Source organism: Cupressus sempervirens, chromosome 5 (genome assembly GCF_028749045.1).
Source record: "Cupressus sempervirens isolate cs-2001-9-10 chromosome 5, ASM2874904v1, whole genome shotgun sequence".
Taxonomy (NCBI): domain Eukaryota; kingdom Viridiplantae; phylum Streptophyta; class Pinopsida; order Cupressales; family Cupressaceae; genus Cupressus; species Cupressus sempervirens.
The window spans coordinates 711,083,059-711,091,469 of NC_143122.1; positions in this window are offsets into that span (position 1 = coordinate 711,083,059).

Here is an 8,411-nt window from a genome sequence, read left to right on the forward strand (position 1 = left end):
ATCAGTTACCTTAGGTTTAGATGTAGCAATTATAATTTTAACAACTTCAAACAACTTATTTAAACTTAATAAATCACTTGGTTTATATAAGATCTCATTGGAAACTCAACAAATGCATTCATCACTTAATACTTTTTTCACTATATGTGTCAACTAATAGAAATAAAGAATTGTAAAATAACATGCATCACAACATAACATTCACACATGTTAATGACACCAAGATTTGATGTGGAACCCCAATTTGGAAAAAAAAAATGCTTGTAACATGCTACCAAATTTTCACTCTTTTGAAATGAGATTGGCTAAGATCTAACCATGTTAAAGGTTAAAAAATACACTACTAAATGTGAGCATGTTAAAGGATTTAATCACCCTAATAGGAGTGGCCTAGATAGAAGTCTTTATTTCATTCCATTAGAATGTCACCTTTTTTAAAGGATTTACAAATTATTGTTAGGTCAACCTTGATTAAAGGAATTTTACTACTACAATGGTTAGAAAGAAACAACTAGGTTTGATCTATAAAAAATTACTCACTTTGCAGATGTAGATCTCCATTTGGCTCATGTTGGTTCATTGACTAGACTTCATCATATTCTCCATCTTTGGTCAGCTTGGAAACCCTTCAAGCCATTGCACTTTGCTAATATTCTCACTTTTCTTTTTCTTATCCTTTGAAAATTCATTGATCAGCAACAAACCAACCTTAAAATATTCATAGTACCTCCTTAAATAGGTAGCTTTAATATTTTGTTGCTTAAACATCATGATAGATCTTAGGGTTTCATTAGGTTCAACGAATTTGGTCACCATTCTTCTTCTTCTTCTTTCTTGAAACTTCTAGAAATTTTTATTTAAATCCTCACTATAGGTCAATTAGAAAACTCAATTCTTGAATTAAATACACCAACTCATCAATCCTTATCTTTCATGCATATTGACCAATTTCAAATTTCAACTTTGTTGGCCTCAAATCTTGACTCTTTCACAAACTATTATTTTGTTGGCACTCAGTCATTATTGTGTTCTTCTACTCATTCATCACTGGATCACTCAGTATCTACTATTATTTCCAACACTTATCTTACACTAGCTTACTTGGTGTTTACTACACTTGGTTACTACTCCATATTATGTTTCTTTTGCTCCATCATAACTATCAGTTAGCTAATACTTGTTTTCCAGACTATCTCTTAAGTTCCTTAATCTTTTTTTGAATCTCCTTCATTCATTAACCTTGGTTTACTTGGTCATGCTTTTTTTACTCAACTCCTTGTCTTCCTTCAAACATATTTTCCATACTTCAACTCAACTGACTTCTTTACATTATATAATATTAAACAATACTTTATCTTGTCAAAGACTAACTGATCAAGCACCCATTATAATTCCATCATACTTACTCCTCTTTTCTCATCAACTTCACTAATTCATCTAGTTATCTCTCTTTTCGAATCTTCTTCATCAATCAAATAATATGGCACTCTACATTGTTAGCAAATATCTTACTAGTAAGGTTTGACATCAATGACAACATAACAATTGTTTCAATTATAATTTCCAACACATTTGTTTATGTAAGTTAGTGTTATTGTGAAACCTATACTTTGTGTGGTCTGAAATGTTGATGTTGGAAATCAACATTTCCAAATCAAATCAAATCAAATCTCGAAAAGAATTAATTTAAAAATGGATGTTGGAAATTTGATAATTTTATCAAATAGTTAGTGTTAACTTGTTATTATTATGCCTAACATTATTTTTAGGGGAATTCGTAGGTTCTATTTTAAAAAATTGCTAGGGTTTGTGTTATTATTGTACTTAAGTTTATTTTTATTAGCATGAATGATAATGGTATTCCTTTGGAGGAGTATGCTAAGCATTTTTAAAACATTTGGGAGATCAAAGTATTACATTTATAAATGTGTTTATCATTGACATCAACATAGTATTGGTTCTATAAAGACCAACAGAGTAGCAAATGGAGAATGAGATCATACAGACTATATATTAAGGATATATTATATAGTATGTCCTACTAATATGGACAATTGTGCATGTAGAAATTCTAAGACATGTGATAGTTATTTTGATTTATAGATGACAATGTGTAGAAAGAGTACCTAAGAAGTGGTTTTTGGTGTTCGGATTATATCTCTTGACAAGTATAAAATCGTGTTGTATGAAGTTAGAGATTGACCATAGATAGCTTGATGATGGCTTCAACAAGTGTGTAAGGTTTATGGTTGCAGATCTAAAAAATTGTGAATACTATGAGCTGACAATGTTTTGTAATTGTGTGAACATGTAATCAATTGTATTATCTTGATGAGGTCCTATTATAATTAATTGGAAAATGTAGTGCCTACCCCTATCATTGTCAAACTCTTTTAGGGCTAATTTTATGTTGATGATTATTAGTAACATTATTTTGAGATTATCAGATATTGTTTCAGATTCAGTTTATTATATGATGAGATTACTTGGTACTTTATAGTTCATGTATGCATGATGATTATTCAAGTGATTTCAATTATTGATGATGATTAGATAGATGGTTTATTATGTGTGTGTTTTCTTATGGATACTTACCCCATACTTGCATGTGTATGGTGTGTGTGTTTGTTTCCTTTTTGTATGGCATTTCTGATTTGGTTAAGGAAGGGAGTCATGGTCACCTGCTAGTTGGGATCTACACAATGCACCACTTACTATCATTGTCTGTTTAGCTTAGTATATAACTAAAAAAATCAAAAAGGGATTCAGTTTAGAAAGCTAATCTAAATTTGTACATGCATGGATTTTATGCAGGTTTCTGGTACCGGGTATCGACTTCCCTGAATTGTCAAGATGAACATATCCTATCACATTATCTCAATGGTAAGAGAGGGGAGATAAATTCTCAAGTCCAAATCCCAACCCTTTAAGCCATTTGTCCTAATTGAAAATTAGGACAAGTATCTGAGTCAGGTACCCTTCGAATATGTCAGATGACATAATTCATGATATTAACCCTTTTGGTTTGATTTTGTGTGTTTTGCTATGATGGGTTTTTGTATTTTACTTTATGATTCTTTAGTGTATTTTCTATTAATTAAGCCTAATTAAAAGATTTAATTAATGATTTAATTTAATGGAAAATTAATCAGATATTTTAATATTTATTTTATTTAATTAATTGGAAAATTAATTAAATAAAAGAATTAAATTTGGAGATGAACGTTATAAGTTTAAATTTGGAACATGACAATATTTATTTTAATAATAATATATTTAGAGTTCATTTTTAATAAATGCTAAATAATATTATTATATATTTTATCAATTAAGTTTCAAAAATAAATTTATAAATGGAAAAGAAATTAATTTATTAAAATTTCATGACTACATGACGAGTGCATAAGATTTAAAATTAATAAATTAATAAAAATAAATAAAGCAAATATTAAATAAATTAATGTGCATTATTTTAATATTTATTCACATAGGAGTATGTGAGCTCTTGGGAGTTGTCATGTTGACAACACAAGAGTTTGCACTCTAATTATGCACGTGTTGTCTACACTTAGGAGTTAGCACATTATTTGAGCACATGGTGTTTACAACATTTTAGAGACCTCATCATGTCTATCTTCTTGTCGTGGAAGTTACATGCTTAGTTGTCATGTTTATCTCCTAGTTCTTTCTAGACACATTCTAGATGCATCTTAGAGGCCTTTATATAGAGGCTCTCCTAGTGTGTATGGACAACCTTACATGCATTCGAGAAGCTCATATGCTTCTACATGCTCATATGCTTCTACAACCACTTCTAGTCACTTGGGGGTTTCGGTTGGTTTGATTCTTGGAGGAATGGTGAATTTTGGAGAAGGAAGCAATTTTTCTATGGACTTATGAGGCATAGCAAATTAGCATCAGTATCCAGGTGCACTCATGATTTTCGCATATTCCATTTGCACTCTTTCTCTTCCTATCTTCATCATGTCTGTTATATTTGTTTAAATATACTCCATGAAAAAATCTTCAATCTTGAAATTGGAATCTAGATATGTATGTTAATTTGTATTTGGTTGTGAAGAAAACATTAGGAAACCCTAGTTTTATTTATGAAAGAAATTCGTTACAAACTACCATATTGTTGTCCCTTGCATAGATCCAAACTCAGACATTCATAACTTTTTACCTTGACCAAATTTATTCGATCACTCCAATAAAATTTGGCACAACTTGGCCCTCTCCAACATATTTCAAATTTGGCCCAATCCAATGGTTCATTAGGGAGATATGGCCCCCATACTGGGACTATTTTATTCAATGATAGTCATTCCTCCATTTTCCATAACCAAGAGTTTTTTGTGCTTAAACTTCATAAAAATAATGTATCAAAGAATGGAATGAATCAAAAACTAAACTAACATAGATCTAAGACATTTATACTCAAGATTTTATCCAAATGAGAAGTCTTTTCAATACAAAAAGTGGACTGTGCCCTTATGGCAGCAAGCTAGGACTTTGTAGAGAATTTAATTTTTGTTATTGTATGAAACTTTGTTACATTGTATCATTTAGACCACAGACACCCTACAAAATCCCTACCATTCCTCCCCTCCTAAAACTCATTCTCATCAATGCTAGTAATACATTTCAAACTAGTTGCAACTTTCTCAAACCGGTTACAGTCAGTTATGATTGTTTACATTTAGTTGAATGTTTTGTTGTGTAGTTGACAACATGATTGTCAACTTTGATATCCTTACATCATTATGCATTTTATTAATATTCCAAAGTATTTTCAAGATTTTTACCCCAACTTTAAATCCTCAAACCACTCTTAAATCTCATAAACCCTCTACGAGCCTTCTAGGCTTCATTTTGCCATTTTTTGGCAATTTACATTTTTAGGCACTTCAAGTGCATTCGACACCATATAATGGCTCTACTTTCCATATTAAAATAAATTGTACCCTTGAAGGTCTTTAAATAACTCATCTACCTTATAATCCCAAAGTGAACCCTAGGTACACTAACTCCCAAAATGCTTTTAAGGCTACATCATTGATCCTTTTACAAAGTGATCAATTAAAATATTTAAAACATAAACAAAACATTATTAAGTGACCATTGTGGACTTATTACAATCAAATGACCCTTCAAGGTCATGTTCATCCTTTGATTCCCCTAAGATCTATTTAGTGGCCCTAGTTCCCCTAGGCCTTTTGTTCTTGGCCCTGGTGCTCCTGCACCAATTAATAGTAGAAAAAGTGTAATTAATTATTAGTCAATTTAAGTAAATGGATTTTTCAATGAGGGAAAATTAAAAGAAAAGAGATATTAATAAGTGGAATTAAATAATTGAATTATTAATGAGATTGATTTTACTTAAAATCAATTAGGATTATTTTAAATAAATGATTGTCCTTGAAGTGTTTAAAGGAAATTGTAAACTAAGTATTTGAAAGTTGATAAGTATTATTCTAATGTTTTGAATAATGTGAATGATTTTATCTAAAAGTCAATGGGAACTAGTTCAATGATTTAAATAAGTAAATAATTATCTTATGATTATTTTAGAAAAAAAAATTAAAATAATGGAGGGATAATTCTATGTTTTATTCCAAAAAAATAATTGGTTGATTAAATGAAGAATCTTATACACTTGAAATGTACTTGAAAACGAAAACTAAAACCTAATATTTGGCTTAACCATGTGATTGTGAAAGAAAACTAAAATATCTCTTTGTATCTTGTTCTTTATGCAATCCATGTTTGGGGTTTGGGTGGTCCTAGAGTGTTGACCAGTTAAGATGTCTACCAGAGGCTTGGGAGTTATGTGAATGTGATGGCATGTTGATGTTATTTCATCTCGATTCTTTTAAAACTCAACCATGGTAATGTGATGGCATGCTGTATGAGATGTTCGTATTTTCTGATTGTTATTGTTTTCCAATCTTCTTGTGTGAAGATGAGGTGTATGTATTTGAGATATTTGACTTAACCATTTTTGAGTCATCGATCAGTTATCCTTGGACTACTTTCCAGTCGCCATGATGAGACTAAAGTGTTGATTTATTTCTTGATGTTGTCATGTTGTGGCATGTTTTGACTCGACCATTTTGGAGTCTTCGATAAGTATCATTTTCTTTGAGATGCCTTTTTGGTTGCTCATTGAGAACCAATGGATATGGTGATTTATCATTGATATGGATATTGATATTTATACGGTTGCTCGATGAGGACCAATAGATATTGTGATTATCTTTGGTATTGTGGATATTTGATGTTCTTATTGTGGATTATCTTTTGGTATTTTTTCAGTCACTTGTATAGGACTGAGGTGATTTTGTGATTTATGATTCCATGAGCCTAGGGCAGGTTATCTACTTGTAGTGTCAGGAAGTGGCTTGCAATGGGGGCCAAGACCCTAAGTGGCTGGCAAGGTAACTCATTGTAAGTTATTTAATAAGTGAAAACATTTACACTAAATGGGGATTAAAATGAACCTAATAAGATAATTGTATGTTCTCACCCATGCCTCGAGTGCTAGTACAGACTAGGATGGGAGTAGAGAGAATACTTGGTTGCAACTTTGCATTCTATAGTATGCCTCATCAGTATGAGAGGATACTAGTGGCCGCAGAGGGATCACTAGGGGGCCAGCGTCTATTGAGAGACTACTAAGGTAACTCTAGCATGATTCGTGCGATGACACTTTCCCACTTACATAGTAGGTTTCCTACATGTCTTTGTTATCTTGTGTTATGTGGTTTGATATCCTGTTTGGGACTTGATATGTAGTGTCTGCCCCTGGATTGCATTTTGTTATCATTGTCAACTCTTTTAGGGTTACTTTTATGTTGATGGTTGGTAGCATTGTTTTGAGATTATCAAATATTGTGCTATGGATTCAGTTTATTATGTGATGAGATTACTTAGACTCTACATTTCATGTATGCATGATGATTATTACATAATTTCAGTTATTGATGGTGATTAGTTAGATAGTTCATTATCACATGTGTTTTCTTATGGATACTTACCCCATACTTGCATGTGTATGGTGTGTGTGTTTGCTTTGCGTGTTTGCTTTTGTATGGCGTGTCTGATGTGGTTAAGGAAGGGACTCATAGTCACCTGCTAGTTGGGATCTACACGATGCACCACTTCCTACCATTGCCTATTTAGTTTATTATATATTGTGCTTGTACATGCATGGTTTTTATGCAGGTTGCAGGTACCGGGTATCGACTTCCCTGAATTTGCCAGGATGAGCGTACCCTATCACATTATCTCAATGATAAGAGAGGGGAGATAAATTCTCAAGTCCAAATCCCTACCTTTTAAGCCATTTGTCTTAATTGGGAAAAATTAGGACAAGTATCTGAGTTGAGTACCCTCTGAATGCGTCAGATGACGTAATTCATGATATTAACCCTTGGTTTGATTTTGTATGTATTTTGGCTATGATGGATTTTCATATTTTTACCTTATGAGTCTTTGATGTATTTTCTATTAATTAAGCCTAATTAAAAGATTTAATTAATGGTTTAATTTAATGGAAAATTAATATGATATTTTAATATTTATTTTATTTAATTAATTAGAAAATTAATTAAATAAAATAATTAAAAATAAAAGTTTAAAGTTTAAATTTAAAATGTGACAATATTTAATAATAATATATTTGGAGTTCATTTTTAAATAAATGACTAAATAATATTATTATTAAAGCTAACAAATATTTTAGCAATTAAGTTTTGGAAAATAAAATTTAAAAGTAGAAAATATATTTTAAATTATTAAAAGATTCTAGATCTCATGTGACTAAAATATAAATATATTAAGATAAGAATAAGTGGAGATATTAAAGTTTGTGCATAAGATTTAATAAATAAATAAATAATATTGGAAAGAGTAAAGTAAATATTATATTAATTAATGTGCATTATTTTAATATTTAGGAGTTTGCAAATTCTCGAGAGTTGTCATGTAGACAACACTAGAGTTTGCACTTTAAAAATGCACAAGTTGTCTACACTTAAGAGTTAGCATTTTATTTGAGCACATGGTGTCTACAACCTTAAGACTTATCTAGAAGGTTGGAGAAGACCCATGCTTGGTTGTCATGCTTATCTTCTAGTTGTTTCTAGAGACACTCTAGATGCATCTTAGAGGCCTTTAAATAGAGGCTCTCCTAGTGTGTTTGCACAAGCTTAAATGAAAGCTTAATGAAAGCTACAAGCCTCAAGCTAAAATGGAAGCTTCAAAGCTCACATGCATTGGAGAAGCTCATATGCTCATATGTTTCTACATGCTTCTATGCTTCTTCTAGCACTTCTAGTCACTTGGAGGATTCGATTGGCTTGGATTTTTGAGGAATAGCGAATGATGGAGAAGGAAGGGATTTTCTA